We start from the raw sequence: 21,839 nt of genomic DNA on the forward strand, positions 1-21,839 counted from the left end.
AATTTATATTTTTTTAAACAAATTTGTGATCAAGGCTTTTCTTAAACTACATACATACATGTTAAATTGAACATGAGGAAGTAGGTGAATCGGATAGATTACTTAGCTAGGCCGGTCCCGATCGATTGACCGGTAAATATGCTGTCGGTTGTTTATTTGTTTGCCAAACTGTCTTGTTATAACGTCATCTTCTTATTAATCCACTGCTACTAGTGTGCATCTAAAGTATCCAGGGGTATATATGATGCCCCCCTACGGGGGCCTCACAGCGGTCCACGATAGAAATTTGGCATTCGCTCGTTGGGGGGCCAGCCCCGCGTCGATCCGGGCCGCTCGTCCGGCGAAACCTAGCCCCAATCCCGAATCGGCTGGCCTCCTCCTCCCCCGATCGCACCTCGTCCAGTTGCCGCCCCCGCCCCCACGTCGATCCCAACCGCGCCTCCGCCCGTCGCTGCTGCCGACGACGAAGGTACCAGACCGCGCCCCATCCCCGTCGTGTGTGCCTCGTGGTCTTCTCCATCGAGACAGCAAGCCGCCTCTCTCCCAATCCCCGCACGCGGCTGTCTCCCCAATCCCCTCCCTCATTCGTGCTCCCAATACCAGCCCACAGCTCTCCTCACCAATCCATTGCCGCTCCATGGCCCTGACTCGACGGGCGTGGTGCTGCACGGCGCGACAGCCTTCGTCTCGCCGCCGGCGCTTATGGTTTGCCCCGCGGCGGCTCGATTGAAGGCGTGGGTTGGCGGGTCTGCGAGGGAGATGGACCGGGGAAGAAGGCGTTGGGGCTGTGGTGGGCGGCTAGCGGCGAGGACGGGGTCAGCCAGCGAGCTGCGAGGCAGCGGCGGTGTCTGGGAAGGCGACAACGACGGCTCCTCCGACAGCTGGCCTGCACCCAGCGCCCGAGGCCGGCTCCTTCATCCCCACAAGCCAGGCCACCTCGCCGGTACCGCCGCCCCCACCTTTGTAGGCGACCTCGTCGGCACATCCGTCCTCACTGGTCAAGGCTGGATCAGGTGCTCATGGTCTCCCCTTTTCCTCCCCCCCCCTCTCCTCACGTTTTTATATACCCTTCCAATTTATGTGTGATGTTTTGCTTAATTGATAGCACAGTTCATGGTTGTTTCAGTTGCTGGGCATGTGATTGGTAGGCTACCTAGGGATTGTTCTGTGAGAATCAATCAGCCTCGATGGATAATTCTCGCAACAAACTGTGGTAAGGTAATTTTCTCATGGAATTGAAAATGAAGAGCTTATATAAAAAGCCTCGATGGAGAACATTGTGCATCGTTTCACTAAGGATTCAAAACTAATGGCAATCTCTTTCACCTTGCAGCTGAGCATTATTCTGGGATATGTCTCACGGTTGTCCTTGGTCTTTTCACAGATTAAGAGACCCAGAGGTAGGACGTCAGGGCAGCTGCCTCCCATGTTATGGTCCTTTTTGAGCTTTCTTTTTGTTAGTATATGTTGCTTTTTAGTTTATGTTGGTATTCAATTGTTTCATAACATTTCAGGTTCATCTGTTTATTTTTCCAGCTCCACTGATTTCATATGTAGCAAGGTAAGTTATAACACTAACCCTGATATCTACACATAGCTCAACAAACATTACAGATATCTATTTTTCCATTATACAACTATGTGCTCATCTGCGCAGATATAACATGGTGAAGGAACACTATCAGTTACAGAAGAAATGAAGAATGCTGGTAAGAGGCCAGAAAGATGTGTCAATTTAACTTCTAGGTTAGATCGGGGTGGAGTTTATTACTTTTTATAGCAAACTTGCAAAAAGCATTTGCATGTATTTTCGTTACGAAGAGAAGCTCACCAGCAACAATGAGTTTGTTACTTCTATTACTAAGATTTAGTTAAAGAGAATATTCCAGATCAGCATAGCTTCATAAGCCTTTTCCCAAGTATCTTCTATTGATGGCTTGTCTTTTAAATACATATTTGTTGATGAATTCTGTAAACAAATGACACCTATCTATTGTTTGGACAATGATAAAATATGAGGATTTTCCACACCGAGTCCAGCGAGCCACAGGAGTGTCAGGAGATGTTTTTTTGTAGGAAGAGTTGACACTGAGATAGACTTACACATACAGTGTGTTCTGTTTTGGACTACACACATCAGATTTACTACAATTCTCTGTTGAGTTAACAATAATGATCATTTAATAATTAGTGTTTTAGATGTCGATTCATGGCAATGTGGATATTATGATTTACCCTCTTTGTGACTCTGGTTTCAATTTTCTAATATTATTTATCAGAACATGATGTTTCAGATTCGAGAAAATGATAAGAGGAAGAATTCAATGGAAGAGTTTGTGATGGACATGGTGATTGCCTCTCTCTCCCTCTATCTCTAATTGAATAGTCAAAATTCATCATGAGTTTTCATGTTATGGTCTGTGCTAAACGTGAACATGAGTTTCTTTCGTTTGACTATGTAACCTGTTGTATTTGCTTTTGATCAGTGCTCATCTAGGTTGAATGTTGTCTCCTTTCTGCTCTTGTCATCTCCTTGATGACCACTCGTCTTCATATGCAAGTGGAGCCGTGGCCAGATGGTTTATCCAGCAATGGAGGGATTGTACCCTACAAAATTTGTCTCTTGGGGTTCGCCAACGGGATCCCTGTGTCCAGGTAGATGATGTTTTGTTCCACCGCCAGAATCTCTATTCTATGCTGGTGTTGATCCTCTGTTCACTTGCAGATGCAAAAACAGCCTGAGCCAGAGTTCAGCCACCGATGTCGGAGGTTGTGCGATGGCTGGCCTCGTCGTGTAGAGATCGGGCGTGAGGCCGGTGCTTGGTGGCAGCGGCGATTATCTCCGGCATGAGGATTCCGGTAGCTATTTTTTCTAGGAGAAGAAGTCCATTTCCTACAAACATTTTCAGTCTGAGGAGAGGTACAGAACAACTTACAAGTATTGCAGCTTATTTGGTTTTCAGTATAAATAAAAAGTGTGTACTGTCATTTCCAGTTCGCTAGGTGTGTCTACTTTTCCTTGTTCTTTCGTAGGAGTAAATTACCACATACTATTTAGTTTCTCATAACAGAAACCGGAGAGCTACCTCTTTTTCAAAAAGTGGCTAGGAAGGGTAATAGATAGCTGGGTTTCAGTCCTACTATATGACTTCTATCTGATTCATAACTTCACCGCAAGCTCTTGGTCATGAAGCTGCAGTATGTCTACCAGCTAACCTTATGGAAGCAACTTAGTTGCTTGATTTTCCTTTTCAATTCATAATTTTAGACGTGGCTAATCTAAAGGAATTGTAGACGAGCAATTCATTATGTATTTGGACATGTCAAAATTCTCTCATTGCCCCAAACCGCAAACTATATATGTTTATTCTTTTTTGCCTTTCCCCCCTTCTGTCCGTTTTGATATCATTCAAAATAAGTGTTTTTGCACATTATTCACAAATTCCTGTTAGTTGGGTAGAGTATGTTGTTTTGTGTTATATATAGTCATATTATCCATGAACAATCCAAGGCGTTTCTGAATTATATTTTGTCATTTCACAGCTTTCCCATTCTTGACAAAGTATGTTCAGTTCTGTCTGGGAGCAGAGAACTATGGTTATCATCATTGTCGGAGGCAAAAGACAGAGCAGTTTTATTTCTACTTTGAAGTGTTGTGGTTTTATAGTTTTGAAGGACATGGTAAGTTTCCCTTTTACACAAAGGCACTATTCCGGACCTATGGAAGCTTAAGATTACTGATGCTATGGTCTTTGCTCTTTCAGGCTTACAGATTTTATATGCTTAAATAGCAAAGGTACCTCTTTTTTCATTTAACAGTCTATACACTATTCTCTCATTTTCTATGTTATCTAAGTAAAATTAATGTAGTTCAATTTGGACATTGCCACCTTTCATTTTTTTACCTCGTTTTAGTATCAATTGCATTTGTGCTTGTCATCTTATGTTCTGATATTTCTTGGCATGGCAGATCTCTATAAATTAGGCGGAAACAGATTTTTCTCTGAGTTGTCTGTGTTACGAGATCAACGAGATCAGTGATATATCTCCTACCGGGTTGAACAAAGCTATGGATATGCAAGTAGAGGCAGAAAGGAGAAAGAGTGCTCAGGTTCTCAAGTCTAGAGGTGATATCTAATCCCTTGGTGAAACTGATATTTGCTTTGATATGATTTATCTCAACATGTGAAATAATAGTGATGATTTTTTTAAACATTTTCCATTGTTTCTAGCGGGTGCTATGTTGAATCAGGCCAATGGCACAAAGGGTATGTGCCATATGCTCTCTTGAATCTTTACAATTTCCCGCATTCGGGATGATAGTCTGGTACTTGCATCTGTTCAGCATGTAGCAGTCTTTTCTATTTCTTATGCCATTATCCTGCTTGCTTTTAACTTAAATATATTCAATTTTGTTATATTGGCAGAAGCTACTCCCAGGTGTTTATTGTCCTGATTAAGAGCAGGGCTCGCTGGATGTCTTTGAGTAGATTATCCCCAGATAAGTATAGGATGCATCTGATTATTTTAACTATGGTGAACACACTGGATTATTAAATTGAGTATTTTTCTTGAGTTTCTAGAGCTGGGGCATTTGTCTCTCTTATGGGGTAACAGACTGGATCAACGACATAGCTAGATAAGGTTCTACAGGAGATTAGGCCCTAATCTATTGGTCCAGGTTTTTCATTTCTCTCTGCTCTCTTGGTTCGGGTGTGTTCTGGAAGAAGATAAATTCTACAGAATATTAGGGCCCAATCTTGATGTTCTAAATGGAACGGTTAGAACTTTTTCATGTATGATCCGCATTGCAAAGTAGGGATCTTTCTCTTTGTTCAAAGAAAAAAAATACTCTTGCAGTCCTCCCATGTTCCTGAATTTTTCTTCAACTAATCCTTTTGGGCATTGTCTGCAAAACCTAATCGGTAGTTTTTTGCATTACCTTCATGGTGTGGAGTCCCTGATCAAGGCCAGGGCGCCGTGGAACTCATGCTCATGGTAAGGAGGAAATCAGTGCATGTATGTTTTTGGAAATGTGTTTAAAATAACCAAACAGTATAATAATTTATGCCATGATTCAACGAGTTTTCTTCCATTAATGGGTGTCGTTTTAGTAACAATGATATTAAAACACAAATGACAGCTATAGTTTGAATGTAGTTTATCTCATTTGGCTCTGTTCTTGGAGATATATTACCAACAGGTAGAAATGTTATGGCCATATTATCATTTCAGATTGCATATACTATATCCTACAAGAATCCTTTTGATGGATTTGGTATTCGATTCAAAACTAAAGAACATACATTCTTATTTTGTACATGCGTTTTTTAAAGATTTTCAGTTGTTTGCTATCATATCTAAACAAATGGATGCGCTTATCTTATTTTGTTCAGAGAGAGTGCTATACCTGTGTTGCATAGAAAACTGATTCCTTCACTGGAGGAATGAGCGCTTCAGGAGCTCCTCTTCACCAGCAGCAAGGTGAGGAAATCTTCTGTTGTTTGGTTCTGCGTTGGTTAATTTCCTGCGGAGTGAAGGACCCGAGCAGCGTCTTAGCTCAGTGTTGGTACTGTTGATAAATGCTAGGGAATGAGCATATACACCGTACCACACATGTCTTTTCGAGATAAGCTTCTAATTTTATTTCTTTACTGACCATGTCGTATAAATGGCGTCATATGAATATCTGCAGTGGCAATCTATCAAATAGCACAGGTGATTACTTTGTTAATCATTTTAGTTCCCAGCTCCATTTTACTCAACGCATGCACTAATTTTTCTAGCTCATGTTTACAATACTTCCGGAATTTCATATTGCTTACAGATGGATTTGGCACATGTTTCCATACTGATAATTTTAGTTAGGCTGCAGATAATTGTACTCTATATGCTTGATGAGGAATTTATGTAGATAATTCTGTGCAGCAGCAAATTTTCTCGAAAACTTCTATGGCAGAACAAATGCAAGCTGGAACAGGCTGATGCTATGAGCATTAGATGTTTTAGCTACGATGCACCAGGTTAAAAATAGAATGTGCTTTTACACTGATTGGAGGTGTCTCGAGAAAATAGAGAAATTGTATTCGTTTTGTATCTGTGATAAACTGGAAGTTCTTGCTGACCCTTTGGGTGAAAGTTTTGTTGAAAATAAAGACATTGTATCCCTTTTTTCCGTATACAATGACAGTGAAAGGTACATAATAGAAGCATTGCATTTCTATGCCGCACATGGGTAATTTGTCGCTCATATGGTCATATTCTTAATCTCGAAGATAGTTTCATGTTTTGATTCTTCCCAAATCTACCTGTTGTTCTACATCATGTAGACCAACGGGAATTTAGGTAGTACTCAATGACATGATTTGCTTATCTGCTATACTGCTGTTAGTAATGTCTGCTAAATGATGTGTTGACGAGCCTTCAAATCCTCCTTTTCCACTCCTATGTTTTGTAACGGGAATTGTACTTGTCAGCCTCTGGTACATCCTACCAGAATGATAACACTAAGGAAATTTTGTTTGATTCACATTTATGAATTGTCACATAGTGATATGTGTACCCTATTTCCGTGTTTACTCTATATGTACTTAGTGCTTTTGTTTGCTAGGTTTTGATTGTTTCTATTTAAATTCATGCATTGCTACTGCTGGTATTCACATTAACCAGCCAATCAATAATAATATTAGGATTTCAAAATATCGGTTTATCACTCATTTGTATAAATGCTATCATAGCGCTTTTTCAGCTTATTGTCAACTGTACTACAAAACAAAAATCAGTGAGAAATATCGGGGTCGCGCGCCAAGGCGCGCATCAAAATCTAGTTTACCTAGTTTCACCCCACACATAGGCCCATCTAGTTCCCCATCTAAGTCACAGGCTTCATTCGTATGAATATCCTTGTAAGTATTTTTTGGTATAATACAACCAATAGATATGCCTATGGTTGTTATTCGCACGAGAGGTAGGTACAGATAATCTCTCGGACCATCTGAGCAGGTCGTATCAAACTACCAAAAGTACTAGTACTCCCACCATACGCTCTAGAGGCCACCTTATACCTCAATAAACTTGTTATTTTCTGTAGTAATTCATGTCAAGTTATTTCCAAGATTCATATACACTTTAAGATCGTCTACCACATTCTTTAGATATTAGGGATACCACGGGTAGGGAAGTATATAAACAATAGTATGAACCATTAAGAGTCGTTAATCACTACACTAATGCTATGTTTCTAGTTGTCTAGTAGAAGCTCTTAAACATCCAAGAAAATATATGAAATATATAAAAAGTTTATTGCGAGAACATGCAACTTGTATCTTACAATAAATAATGTATACTCATAATGAAAAATGTATCTTAATTTATGTAAAAAAACTATATTGATATTTTTCCACTTGATATCCATATAATATTCAGTGGTGTATGGAGAAAGTAAAAAAGTTTAATATAAATTTAATTATGACAACATTTGAGTCCGTGAGCTAATATCAAAACCCAGTGTGATTCGGGAAAAGTCTCCCCTGACCCATAAAATCATAACAACGGCCATTCCAGAAAATAATCTACTCATGCAATAAAAACTAAGAAAGATCTACGCCAGATCTAAATTTTAAACTATCCATGGGGAAATCAGAATCGAAATAACAAAATAAATTTTGGTAAGCAAAAAAGAGACGAAGCGAACCCTTTTTGGGGTGCGACGGTAGGGGCAACCATAGAGCTTCCGTCCCCGGCCGCAAATCCGTTCGTAGTATGTGTGCAGTTGAAGGTAAGGGTCGGGAGATATATAGATGCCGAGCGAGTGGGGATTGGCTTCGCCGAGTGAGGTGGGACTAAATCTTACTGGGAAGTCCGCTGCAGTTCGTGATTTGAGCCGCTTGCCGCTGTGGGACTAAATCGGAATGGAACTCCGCTACGCGCGAAGGAAACTGGTCGGCATTCCACGAGGTGGGACTGGATATGAAGGGGGACAAATATTCTCAGGTGGATGGTTTAATCAAAGAAAAGTAGAAATTAAAAGATCTGACAAGAAATACGCGAAGGGGGACAAATATTTCTCATGGAAAAATCAGATCTCATTCAAGTAAAAAAAAATCTTTCTCAAGCAAAACAAATATATACCCTGAACAAAAACATGTTTGAAAAGGTTAATGAGCCCTGAATACATATTATTTGGGTTGATAAGGATAAGGTTTCCGTGCAATACACCGTATGCTCGGGTGGATGGTATAATCAAAGCAAAGTATAGAAATTAAAAATCTGACAAGAAATACGCGAAGGGGAACGGATCTTTCTCACGGGAAAACAGATCTCATTCAAAGAAAAAACAGATCTTTCTCAAGCAAAACAAATATACACCCTGAACAAAAAAAACATGTTTGAAAAGTCAATGAGCCCTGAATACATATTATTTGGATTGATAAGGATAAGGTATCAGTGCAATACACCATATTCTCGGGTGGATGGTTTAATCAAAGAAAAGTAGAAATTAAAAGATCTGACAAGAAATACGCGAAGTTGAATAGATCTTTCTCACGGGAAAAACAGATCTCATTCAAGGAAAACAGATCTTTCTCAAGCAAAACAAATATACACCCCGACGTCACGCATGACCTCTTAAAGGGAGGAATATCCATGGGTTTGGCCACATGTAAAGTTGTTGTCCTATTAATACAAGGGGAACACCTACCGAATAAACACAGTTTCTACAATTTTGTACGTCATTATTAATTGAAATCGGGAGTTGCGCAACCGCACATTTCTATATCTATACCTCTATACCTAATAATATATCTTCACTATTAGTTTGAGATCGGTGGTGTCTGTACTTGAAAAGTTCTTTCCTACGTAGAAAAAACCGGTATTCGTTCGATCTCCATAGATCCCACGCAGGAAAACTGAGAAAACCAGGAAAATGGGCATCCAGCGAACGAACCTTTCGGATGTGGTCCTCCCGCGAGCACTACCTCTTTTGGTCTTAGGGTATCTCCAGCGGCGCGACGTAAATGGATGCTGAGCGACCGTTTGCGTCCGCTTTGACCGTAAATGCGTCTGGCACCCTCTCCAGCGGCACGACGCAAAGTGACCGGGCCGTCCGCGGAGACGCAAACCTGGCCCAAATATGCGTCAGATTTGCGTCTCGGCGGACGCTGCGCGGACGCGCAAAGTGTCCGCTCCGGTCTTCACCGGGCCCGCCTGGCAGCGAGCCTGCATCGAGGGCATCGCTTCGGCGGCCATCGCTTCCGCGGTCAGCGCTTCCGCGTCTGCGCCGCAGCCTTCGCCATGAATGCCGTGACTGCCTGTTCTGCGTGTGCACTGGCGGGCGGCGGCTGGGCTTCTCCGGCGCCTTCAATGGCATCATATCCCGCGCGCGGCCGCCCTTAAAAGTCCACGGGCCGCGTTGCTCTTTCGCCCACAGCTCCACACGCACCACAACCGCCGCTCTGCCATGGGGAAGAAGAACGACTTCGAGGCCTCCGGCAGCGGCAGCAAGAAGGTGTCGCTCCCCGTGATGGTGGGGAGGCTCATGCACGGCAAATGGGTGCCGTGCGACGCCTGGTCTGGCGTGCAGCTGCCTGGCGGTTGGCGGCTCAGCTGCCGCCGGTTGCCCATCCCTCCAGTACCTGCGCGCGAGCCTGATCGGACCGCGGAGATCCGGCGCAGGAGGCGGTATCTGCCGGCGGACCTCCGCGCCGATCCGGCGTACGCCATCGACTCCGAGCAATGGCGTACGTACCTGTCCACGGAGACGGACAGTAGACGAAGGGCTGGCTTCATGGGCGACAGGGATTATCCCTTCGGCCCTGCACCGCCGGCTCGTCGTCAGCAGGCACCGGCTCGTCGTCAGCAGGCGCCGACGCGTCGTCAACAGACGCAGCACAACGACCGTGAGGACGACGACGACGAAGCCTACGCCGCGTACGACGATGACTACATCGAGGCGCTCGCGTACCATAGCGAGGAGGTGAAGGACGACAGCGACGACTACGTCGCTCTCGTCTTCCACGAATGGCAGCAGGCCATGGCGGAGGGCCTGAACTTCGAGTTCCCCGACAACATGATGGACGACGAGATGGCGAAGCTCGGCGTCCTCGTCTCCGAGTACGACGCGCCTGTGCAGCCGCCGCTGCCCCGCTACGCCACCGCTGTCATGCCGCCGGGCCTGTCGGCGGATGAAGCCCTTCGACAGGCGCTCCTGGACTCGGCGGCGCCTCCTCCACCGCCGCCACAACCTTTTCCCTGGGCGCCTCCTCCACCGCCGCCACAACCTTATGGCTGGGCGCCTCATCCGCCGCCACAGCCGTAGCCCTGGGCGCCTCCACCGCCGCCACAGCCGCAGCCTCCTCAACCTCGAGCACCGCGAGCGCGCCCGGCGTACGCTCCCCCGGATGGCTACTGGCCGTGGGTCATACCGGAGCTCATCGTGCTCGACAGCGACGAGGAGCAGCACGGCCACGATGCGCAGCAGTAGTCGTTTAGGGTTTTTTTTTATGTTTTAAGTATGTAAATTATGTTTCATGTTTAAAAAAAATGACTCCTCCTAAAAAATGCGTCGTGCCGCTGGAGCCACCCCGACGCAAACGGACGCACGATTGATTTCGATCAAAAGGCCCGACGCAAACGGACGCGCGCGTACGCTAAAATGCGTCGCGCAGCTGGAGATGCCCTTAGCAAGGTGGTACTATTTCAATAAATTAGTGCCTTTTTTTAAAGCAGAAGGATCGACACAAACTGGCCCAGGTGTCAATCCAACGGCCCAAGTCATAAATACGCACATGTAACAGGTAGTACATACTAACACAAATTGGCCTATATGTCAATCAAACGGCCCAGTTCAGAAATTTACACATGCTTACATAGCTCACCGTGTTCTTATCGAAGTTACGTACACAGCTACATACCTGACCGTCTCCTGATCAAACACAAGCAAATCGAATCTTCAGCTTCTCCTATATAAACATCCTGAAAGACGATGAGCCAAAAACCGCCTTTTACGAGTGGTTCTACCGCGCCCGCCGCGATGACGGCCATGAGGACTATTAGATTTGGATTTTAGTTTTAATTAAATTAAACTTTAATTATATTTGTAAGATACAATGAAATGCAACCGAAATTCGAAGTTATCCTTTTCTCATTCGGGACAATGGATGCGCGAATCTCGATTGGCTAGACAAGCATGCACGCCTATCTCAATTCTCAGTTGATCAAATTTGTTGGCTATGGATTGTACGCATGTAACATATAAGAGCATCTCCAGCCGCGTCTCCCAAAACGCGCCGGATTGACCGTTTGGGGGACGTGTTTTGTTCGTGCCGCGTTTGGGGGACGTCGCTCCCCAGCCGCGTCCCCCAAACGCCGCCCCCAAACATTTAAAATAATTTTTTTAACACATAAACCATTTATATCAAATGTAGCATATGAATAAAAATGTTTGCGCCAGGATTGTTTTCAAATTAAATTACAACAAACAATAAAACAAGTAATCAAATATAATAAATAGGGCTAGATGCTATTCCTTTGATCCTCCACAAATGCTCAACGAGATCAGCTTGAAGTTGCTCATGCACATTGCTGTCACGGATCTCTGCGTGCATGGCGAGAAAATCAGCAAAATCTGCAGGCAACTCATGATTAACCTCCGCGAGAGGGCCTTGACACTCATAGGGATCAACATGTGACCTAACATGATTCTTGCGGTCATCCTCGATGATCATGTTGTGCATGATCACACAAGCCTGCATCACCTCCCACATTTGGTCGTGAGACCAGCTTAGAGCAGGGTACCGGACAATGGCAAATTGTGCTTGAAGCACACCAAATGCCCGCTCGACATCCTTCCTGCAAGCCTCCTGTCGTGTAGCAAAGTGAGAATTCTTCAGACCTGATGGATTCGAGATTGTTTTCACAAAAGTGGCCCATTTTGGATATATACCATCGGCTAGATAATAGCCTTTTTGGTATATTGGTGGCCATTGATCTCATAGTTGCATGGTGGAGCATGCCCTTCCACTAGTTTGCTGAACACCGGAGACCGCTCCAACACGTTGATGTCATTGTGTGATCCCGCCATGCCAAAGAAAGATTGCCAAATCCACAGGTCATAATCTGCCACAGCTTCAAGCACCACACACTGCAATATCCATGACGCCCTTTGTATATACTTTGCCAAGCAAACGGGCAGTTCTTCCATGCCCAGTGCATGCAATCGATGCTTCCAAGCATTCCAGGAAATCCTCTGGCAGCATTTTGTGCCATGATCCTTGCAGTCTCTTCCTCAGTTGGCCCTCTCAAGTAGTATTTGCCAAACTTTCCCACCACAGCTCGGCAAAACTTGTACATGCACTCAATGGCAGTAGACTCACTCATGCGAAGGTAGTCGTCCTGTGTATCGGCAGGTGCTCCGTATGCAAGCATCCTCATGGCGGCGGTGCACTTCCGAATGGACGAGAACCCGAGAACGCCTACGGCGTCGAGCTTGAGCTTGAAGTAGGGGTCGAACTCTCGAACGCCGTGGAGGATATTCATGAACAGGCCCTTGCTCATCCTGTACCGGCGCCGAAAATTGTCGGCATGTGTTGCCCCGTCGGCGAAGTAGTCGTTGTGCAGCATGGCATGCCCCTCCATCCTCTACCGGGGCTTCGACTTCCTTCTTCCCGGCCTTGATCCTTGATACGTCTCCGTCGTATCGATAATTTCTTATGTTCCATGCCACTTTATTGATGATATCTACATGTTTTATACACATTATATGTCATATTCGTGCGTTTTCCGGAACTAACCTATTGACGAGATGCCGAAGTGCCAGTTCCTGTTTTCTCGCTGTTTTTGGTTTCAGAAATCCTAGTAACGAAATATTCTCGGAATTGGATGAAATCAACGCCTGTGTTCCTATTTTGCCCGGAAGCATCCAGAACACCCGAGAGCCGCCGGAGATGGGCCAGGGGGCCCCACACCACACTTGGGCGCGGGCCGTGGCCCGGCCGCGCCACCTGGTGGTGAGGCCACCCTGGTGCCCTTCCGAGGCTCCCCTTTCGCCTATTTAAGGGTCCTGACCTAAAAACCCCGAGGGAGAACCACGAAACGGAGAAACCTTCCAGAGCCGCCGCCATCGCGAAATCAAGATTCGGGGGACAGAAGTCTCTGTTCCGGCACCCTGCCGGACGGGGAATTGCCCCCGGAGTCATCTCCACCGCCGTCTCCACCGCCATCTTCACCGCCATCGCTGTCTCCATGATGAGGAGGGAGTAATTCACCCTCGGGGCTGAGGGCTCCGCTGTAGCTATGTGGTTCATCTCTCTCTTTATGTGATCTAGTTGAATATCGTCTATGTGCTACTCTAGTGATGTTATTAAAGTACTATATTCCTCCTCCATGTGTGTAAAGGTGATAGTGTGTGCACCGTGTGAGTACTTGGCGTAGGCTATGATTATGATCTCTTGTAGATTATGAAGTTAATTATTGCTATGATGGTATTGATGTGTATTATTCCTCCTACATATGCATGATGGTGATAGTGTGCATGCTATGTTAGTTCTTGGTGTAATTATGTTGATCTATCTTGCACTCTAAGGTTATTTAAATATGAACATTGCATTGTGGAGCTTGTTAACTCCGGCATTGAGGGTTCGTGTAATCCTATGCAATGTGTTCATCATCCAACAAAAGGGTGTAGAGTAGTCCTATTATGTGATCATTGTTGAGAGTGTCCACTAGTGAAAGCAGGATCCCTAGGCCTTGCTTCCAAGCATCGAATCTCCGTTTGTTTACTCGTTTTGTTGCATGTTTACTCGCTGCCATATTTTATTCAGATTGCTATTACCACTCATATACATCCATACTACTTGTATTTCACTATCTCTTCGCCGAACTAGTGCACCTATACACCTGACAAGTGTATTTGGTGTGTTGGGGACACAAGAGACTTCTTGCTTTGTGATTACGGGGTTGCTTGAGAGGGATATCTTTGACCTCTTCCTCCCCGAGTTCGATAAACCTTGGGTGATCCACTTAAGGGAAATTTGTCGCTGTGCTACAAACCTCTCGCTCTTGGAGGCCCAACACTCGTCTACAAGAATAGAAGCACCCGTAGACATCAAGCACTTTTCCGGCGCCGTTGCCGGGAGGAAAGGTAAAAGGCACTCATACTTCGGTTCCAGGTAACAGTACTTTTCCGGCGCCATTGTGTGTGTGCTCGAAGCTATTTCCTTTAGACTCTGCAATTACGACATTTTGTTTCTTGTTTACACTAGTTAGGCATAATGGACAACAAAGAGCTTCTTATTCTATTTCCTGATTTAAGACATGGATGGTTTGACACAAAAATTAAAAAACCTATGGAACCTTATTTACATGATAGTAGCAATGTTATTAGTATGAATGCAATTACTCGCTAATGCTATGAAGAAGTCTAAGCTTGGGGAAGCTGGTTTACATAAAAATAATCTTTTTAGCTCCTCCGCTTTGGAAGAAATATTTTGTTCGATAATGCTTTATCTCCCATATGCGATAACTCTAATGATGCTTCGATACTTTAAATCCACCTGCTGAAAGTATTCCGTATAAAATACCTATGGAAATTATTGAACGTGTTATGGATAACCGCTATGAAGGGGATGGAACTGTCCATCCTAGGAATCATTTACTGTTTTTGCATGAATTATGCGGGTTATTCAAGTGTGCAGGTATTTCAATGGATGAAGTTAGAAAGAAATTATTTGTTATATCGCTATCTGGTGAAGCGGCGCATTGGTATAAACTATTGAAGGACGGGCGCTCTCTTGATTGGAAGGATATTGTGCCTCTATTTTATTCCAAGTTCTATCCTCCAAGTGAAATTCACAAAGATCGAAACCATATATATAATTTTTTGCCTCATGATGGAGAGAGTATTGCCCAAGCATGGGAGAGATTGAAGTCTTTAATGCTCAAATGCCCCAATCATGAGCTTCCAGGTAATATCATCATTGATAATTTCTATGCAAGACTTTCTTTTCAAGATAAGACCTTGCTGGATACTACTTGTTCTGGATCATTCACGAGCAATAAAGAAGAGTTTAAAAGGGACCTCCTTGATCGGATTAAGGAGAACGCTGAAGATTGGGAGAACGACAAAGGTAAAGAGTCAGGTATAAACTATGATTATGAATGCATTGAAACTTTTATGCATACTGATAAATTTCGAAATATGAGTGCTACTTATGGTCTTGACTCTCAAGTTGCTGCAAATCTTTATAAAGCCTTTGCTTCTCATTTAGAATTGCCTAAAAAGAATTTTGATAAGTATCATGAACCTTTTAAAGAGGCTTGCATGAAGAATGACATTGTTGTTAATGATTGCAATAAGCATGCTCAAACTCCTAAGAATGCTATTTCTTATAAGCATGTTAATTTTTGTGGAATACATAGACCTTGTGGAATTAATCAAATAGAAGATGAATATTGTATCCATCACGGAAATGAAAAAACTAGAAAGTGGTCTAGAGCTCTAGATGATCTTGGAGAAAAAGTGTGTGCCCTCTATCCTTTTATTTGTGAACTTTGCCATAGAGTTGGTCATTTTAATTTTCAATGTTCCTCCAATGATAATTCAAACCCCATGAGTGCTGCAAATTTGTATTGTGATGATGAAATTATTCCTAATCAGCATGATGAACTTACCTTATTTTTGAAGTGTGAAGAGTTATCAAGAAAAATTTCTTTGTTAAATATTAATGATCTTGATATTGATGATGTCCTGCATGGTTGTCTTTCTTATTGCATTGATAATAGCCATACAAATACTTACATACAAAATATTTTAGAAGATGACACCTTGCCAAAATATGATAGGACCGCTGTGTGTTTTCAACTAATTAATGAAAAGGAGGAATCCTCCCAAGTTTCTTCTATTGTTTCTAAAAGTAAATTAGGTTATGCGGACAAGCCACCCTCCAAGCCTCTTCCTCCTAAAGAAGGGAATGAGGAGAAGGAAGAGAAGAAGAAGAAGAAGAAGAAGAAGAAGAAGAAGGGAACGAAGAAGAAGAAGAAGAAGAAAAAGAAGAAGGAGAATAAAAAGAAAGAGGTAACGGCGTATCCCCGCGTGAACGAGATAACGCTAGGTAACCGTAAGTATGTTGCTCCCAATGATTATTGTGATAATGAATCTGAATACGATGATCTTCCTATGCCCTTTACATACATTAGCGATCATGATTTGAATGAGCACACTACCTTTGATATTGGAAATCTCTTTGGTACTGATTATGAAAGTAATGATGATAGCATTATTCATGTCCCCTTAAACGATGATATTGAAAGCCCTAAGCTTGGGGATGTTGTGCTTGAAGATCCTATATTTGAGACTTCTACTTTTAGTGAAAATGATGATATTACATATTCTGGTTTAGATAATTGCTATAGAGATGTATATGACACATGTTACAATTATCCTTATGAAACTTGTCATAGTTATGATGGGCTTGCTAAAAACCATTCCCTTAGTATGCAACTTGTTTACCATGTTCAAATTCTTGATAATAATCTTGCTCCAATTACTATTAATGAGAATAACTCTTCTTATGCCAAAATTAATGATACTTCTATGCATATGAACCATGATAAGAATGTTTTAAGTGACGGGTATATTGTGGATTTCATCAATGATGCTACTGAAAGTTATTATGAGAGAGGGAAATATGTTTATATGCATCTTAATAATATTAAGTTTCCCCTCTTTATGTTGAGAATCTTTAAGTTACTCTTGTTTTATCCTCTTATGCTTGTCACTTTGCTCTTCATGAATTCATTTGTGTATAAGATTCTTCTGCATAGGAAGCATGTTAGGCTTAAATGTGTTTTGAATTTGCCTCTTGAAGCTCTCTTTTGCTTCAAATACTATTTCTTGCGGGTACATCACCAAAATTGCTGAGCCCATCTTAATGGCTATAAAGAAAGAACTTCTTGGGAGATAACCCATGTGTTATTTTGCTACAGTACTTTGTTTTATATTTGTGTCTTGGAAGTTGTTTACTACTGTAGCAACCTCTCCTTATCATGTTTTTGTGCCAAGTAAAGTTTCTATGTCAAAGTTGATGTTATATTTGGGATCGCTGCGCAGAAACAGCATTGCTGTCTGTCACGAATTCTGGCACAGGCCTCTGTAGAAAATTCGAAAAAATCTGCCAATTTACGAGCGTGATCCTCAGATATGTACGCAACTTTCATTAGTTTTGAGTTTTTCCATTTGAGCAAGTCTGGTGCCAGCTTTAAATTCGTCTTTACGGACTGTTCTGTTTTTGACAGATTCTGCCTTTTATTTCGCATTGCCTCTTTTGCTATGTTGGATTCATTTCTTTGATCCATTAATGTCCAGTAGCTTTATGCAATGTCCAGAAGTGTTGAGAATGATTGTGTCACCTCTGAACATGTGAATTTTGATTGTGCACTAACCCTCTAATGAGTTCGCTTGAAGTTTGGTGTGAAGGAAGTTTTCAAGGGTCAATAGAAGAGGGTGATATAATGAGATCGAGAAGAGTGAAAGGTCTAAGCTTGGGGATGCCCCGGTGGTTCATCCCTGCATATTTTAAAAAGACTCAAGCATCTAAGCTTGGGGATGCCCAAGGCATCCCCTTCTTCATCGACAACTTATCAGGTTTCTTCTAGTGAAACTATATTTTTATTCTGTCACATCTTATATACTTTACTTGGAGCGTCTGTATGCTTTTGTTTTTGTTTTTGTTTGAATAAATGATTGTTTGGGAGAGAGACACGCTCCGCTGGTTCGTATGAACACATGTGTTCTTAGCTTTTAATTTTCATGGCGAAGGTTGAAACTGCTTCGTTAATTGTTGTATGGTTGGAAACGGGAAATGCTACATGTAGTAATTGGTATAATGTCTTGAATAATGTGAAACTTGGCAATTGTTGTGCTCATATAGATCTTGTTTAAGCTCTTGCATCATGTACCTTGTACCCATTAATGAATAATTACATAGAGCTTGTTAAAATTTGGTTTGCATGATTGGTCTCTCTAAGTCTAGATATTTTCTGGTTGAGGTGTTTGAACAACAAGGAGACGATGTAAAGTCTTATAATGCTTACAATATGTTTATATGTGAGTCTTGCTGCACCGTTTCATACTTGAGTTTGCTTCAAATAACCTTGCTAGCCTAAACCTTGTATCGAGAGGGAATTCTCATGCATCCAAATACTTGAGCCAATATTCATGCCATTTGTGTCCACCATACCTACCTACTACATGGTATTTCTCCGCCATTCCAAAGTAAATTGCTTGAGTGCTACCTTTAAACCATTCAAAATTTATCACCTCTGATTTGTGTCAATGTTTTATAGCTCATGAGGAAGTATGTGGTGTTTATCTTTCAATCTTGTTGGGCAACTTTCACCAATGGACTAGTGGCTTCATCCGCTTATCCAATAATTTTGCAAAAAGAGCTGGCAATGGGATTCCCAGTCCCAAATTAATTAACAAAAATAGACACTCCTCCATGGTATGTGATTGTTGGACGGCACCCGAAGGATTCGGTTAGCCATGGCTTGAGAAAGCAAAGGTGGGGAGGAGTGTCATCATAATAAAACTAAAATTAAAAGGCACTCCTTCGTGGTATGAGATTGTTGGCAGGCACCTGATACGTCTCCAACGTATCCATAATTTCTGTCGTTCCATGCTTGTTTTATGACAATACTTACATGTTTTGCCTGCACTTTATGATGTTTTTATGCGTTTTCCGGAACTAACCTATTAACAAGATGCCACAGTGCCAGTTCCTGTTTTCTGCTGTTTTTGGTTCCAGAAAGGCTGTTCGGGCAATATTCTCGGAATTGGACGAAATCAACGCCAAAGATCTTATTTTTCCCGGGAGGCTTCAGAACACCGAAGGGGAGACGGAGAGGAGGCCCAGGGCCCCGACACCACAAGGCCGCGCGGGCAGGCCCCTGGCCGCGCCGGCCTATGAGGAGGGCGCCCTGGTGCCCCTCTGACGCCGCCTCTTCGCCTATTTAACCCCTTTCGACCTAAAAACACCGTACCACTTGACGAAACTCCAGAAAGACTCCAGGGGCGCCGCCGCCATCGCGAAACTTCAATTCGGGGGACAGAAGTCTCTGTTCCGGCACCCTGCCGGACGGGGAATTGCCCCCGGAGTCATCTCCACCGCCGTCTCCACCGCCATCTTCACCGCCATCGCTGTCTCCATGATGAGGAGGGAGTAATTCACCCCGGGGCTGAGGGCTCCGCCGTAGCTATGTGGTTCATCTCTCTCTTATGTGATCTAGTTGAATATCGTCTATGTGCTACTCTAGTGATGTTATTAAAGTACTCTATTCCTCCTCCACGTGTGTAATGGTGATAGTGTGTGCACCGTGTGAGTACTTGGCGTAGGCTATGATTATGATCTCTTGTAGATTATGAAGTTAATTATTGCTATGATGGTATTGATGTGTATTATTCCTCCTACATATGCATGATGGTGATAGTGTGCATGCTATGTTAGTTCTTGGTGTAATTATGTTGATCTATCTTGCACTCTAAGGTTATTTAAATATGAACATTGCATTGTGGAGCTTGTTAACTCCGGCATTGAGGGTTCGTGTAATCCTACGCAATGCGTTCATCATCCAACAAAAGGGTGTAGAGTAGTCCTATTATGTGATCATTGTTGAGAGTGTCCACTAGTGAAAGCAGGATCCCTAGGCCTTGCTTCCAAGCATCGAATCTCCGTTTGTTTACTTGTTTTGCTGCATGTTTACTCGCTGCCATATTTTATTCAGATTGCTATTACCACTCATATACATCCATATTACTTGTATTTCACTATCTCTTCGCCGAACTAGTGCACCTATACACCCGACAAGTGTATTTGGTGTGTTGGGGACACAAGAGACTTCTTGCTTTGTGATTACGGGGTTGCTTGAGAGGGATATCTTTGACCTCTTCCTCCCTGAGTTCGATAAACCTTGGGTGAGCCACTTAAGGGAAACTTGCTGCTGTTCTACAAACCTCTGCTCTTGGAGGCCCAACACTGTCTACAAGAATAGAAGCACCCGTAGACATCAAGCACTTTTCTGGCGCCGTTGCCGGGGAGGCATAGCTCTACTCATAAGTTCACCTGGGGAGTACACTCTACCTCTCTCTCTGCTTCTATTTTATTTTGTCTTGCTATTTTACTTTTGTCTAGTTTATTTGTGCTTAGTTTATTTCTGTCTAGTATTATTTTGTCTAGTTTACTTTTGCTTAGTTTCTTTTTGTCTTGTTTTACTTTTCCTATATACCCAAAAATCCATAAAAATTTGAAAAACCTAAAAATTAAAAACTGCTGTTATGGGAGAACCAATAACCTACTTGGAGCTTATAGAATGTTATAATAATTATAGAGAATCAAGAGCTGGTAAAATAATGAGTGCTATGATAGAAAAATTGAATACAATGGCTAGAATCTTGCTTAGACGCCATGATATAAACTCGTTGCTCTCAACATGATACTAAACATCTTAAATTTCAATGTGGCTTTAGTGAGGAATTTTTAATTAAGAACTATAATCGGAATTGCTATATTCATTATGGGTTCGAAGAGGTAGAACAATTTGTCTTATTTATGGGAGCCTCCGAGATAGAATCCTTCATGGTTGAGAATTATGAAACTTGTGCTATTTGTAAGGACCTTAAAGATTATGTCTCTACTATCCTTAATTCATGCATAGAATGCTACAGTAGGAATCCGTATATCCTTGATTATAAAGAGAGACACATTAATGCACAAGAATGCACTCACAATTTGCAGGAACCGGTGGAAGAAGAAATTGATGAACCTGAAAGCTCATTGGATGAAAAAGAAGAGGAGAGTGATGAACAAAAGGAGGGAGAATGGATTAGCTACCCATGCCAACCTTCTAATGAGAGTAACTCTTCATCTCTTACACTATTTGATTGTCCTCCATGCTTACCGAAAGAGGTTGAATGTTATGTTCCTGTGGATTCTCTTGAAATATTTCCTATAAGTAAAACTTGTGAGAATAATTATGCTACTGTTATATATGATAATCCATGCTACTTTGATAAATCTTATGATAATGCTTTGTTTGTGCCTGATGTCGAAATGCATGGTACTAAAGAATTTTGCTTGGCAAATGTTTATGATAAAGCTCTAGATGATGGTCCTATGTTACTTGATAATATTAATTGTACTACTAATGAAAATGGGATTGGAGAGTTCTTGACTTATTCTATGAGTCCCATATCTATTGAGATTGATCACCTACCTTGTTATATTATTAATAAAAGTAAGTTTGAAAGTTTTAATTCCACTATTCTTGAGATTGATAAAAATTATGTGTTTGGAAATCATGAAAAGTATGCTGCATGTGATAGTTATATTGTTGAGTTTGTTCATGAAGCTACTGAAAATTATTATGAGAGAGGAAAATATGGTAGTAGAAATTTTCATGGTGCTAAAACACCTCTCTATATGCTTAAAATTTTGAAGTTACACTTGTTTTATCTTCCTATGCTTGTTACTTTGCTTTTCATGAACTTGTTTATTTACAAGATTCCTTTACATAGGAAGCATGTTAGACTTAAATGTGTTTTGGATTTGCTTTTTGATGCTCTCTTTTACCTCTACTCTTGTTTCTTGCGAGTGCATCATTAAAACTGCTGAGCCCATCTTGATGGCTATAAAGAAAGAACTTCTTGGGAGATAACCCATATGTTATTTTGCTACAGTACTTTGTTTTATATTTGTGTCTTGGAAGTTGTTTACTACTGTAGCAACCTCTCTTTATCTTAGTTTTGTGTTTTTGTGCCAAGTAAAGTTTCTATGTCAAAGTTGATGTTA

The 21,839-nt window shown here is 42.3% G+C and overlaps 1 long non-coding RNA gene across 1 annotated transcript; it reads left to right on the plus strand.

Annotated features, from left to right (window-relative positions):
• The first annotated feature begins 2,132 nt into the window (after nt 1–2,132).
• LOC124684691 lies at nt 2,133–2,779 on the plus strand. The gene is made up of 3 exons (XR_006997116.1): nt 2,133–2,348; nt 2,487–2,655; nt 2,738–2,779. It is a non-coding gene; the product is annotated as an uncharacterized LOC124684691 (long non-coding RNA).
• Nucleotides 2,780–21,839: the final 19,060 nt, after the last annotated feature.

Source organism: Lolium rigidum, chromosome 1 (assembly GCF_022539505.1).
Source record: "Lolium rigidum isolate FL_2022 chromosome 1, APGP_CSIRO_Lrig_0.1, whole genome shotgun sequence".
NCBI lineage: Eukaryota > Viridiplantae > Streptophyta > Magnoliopsida > Poales > Poaceae > Lolium > Lolium rigidum.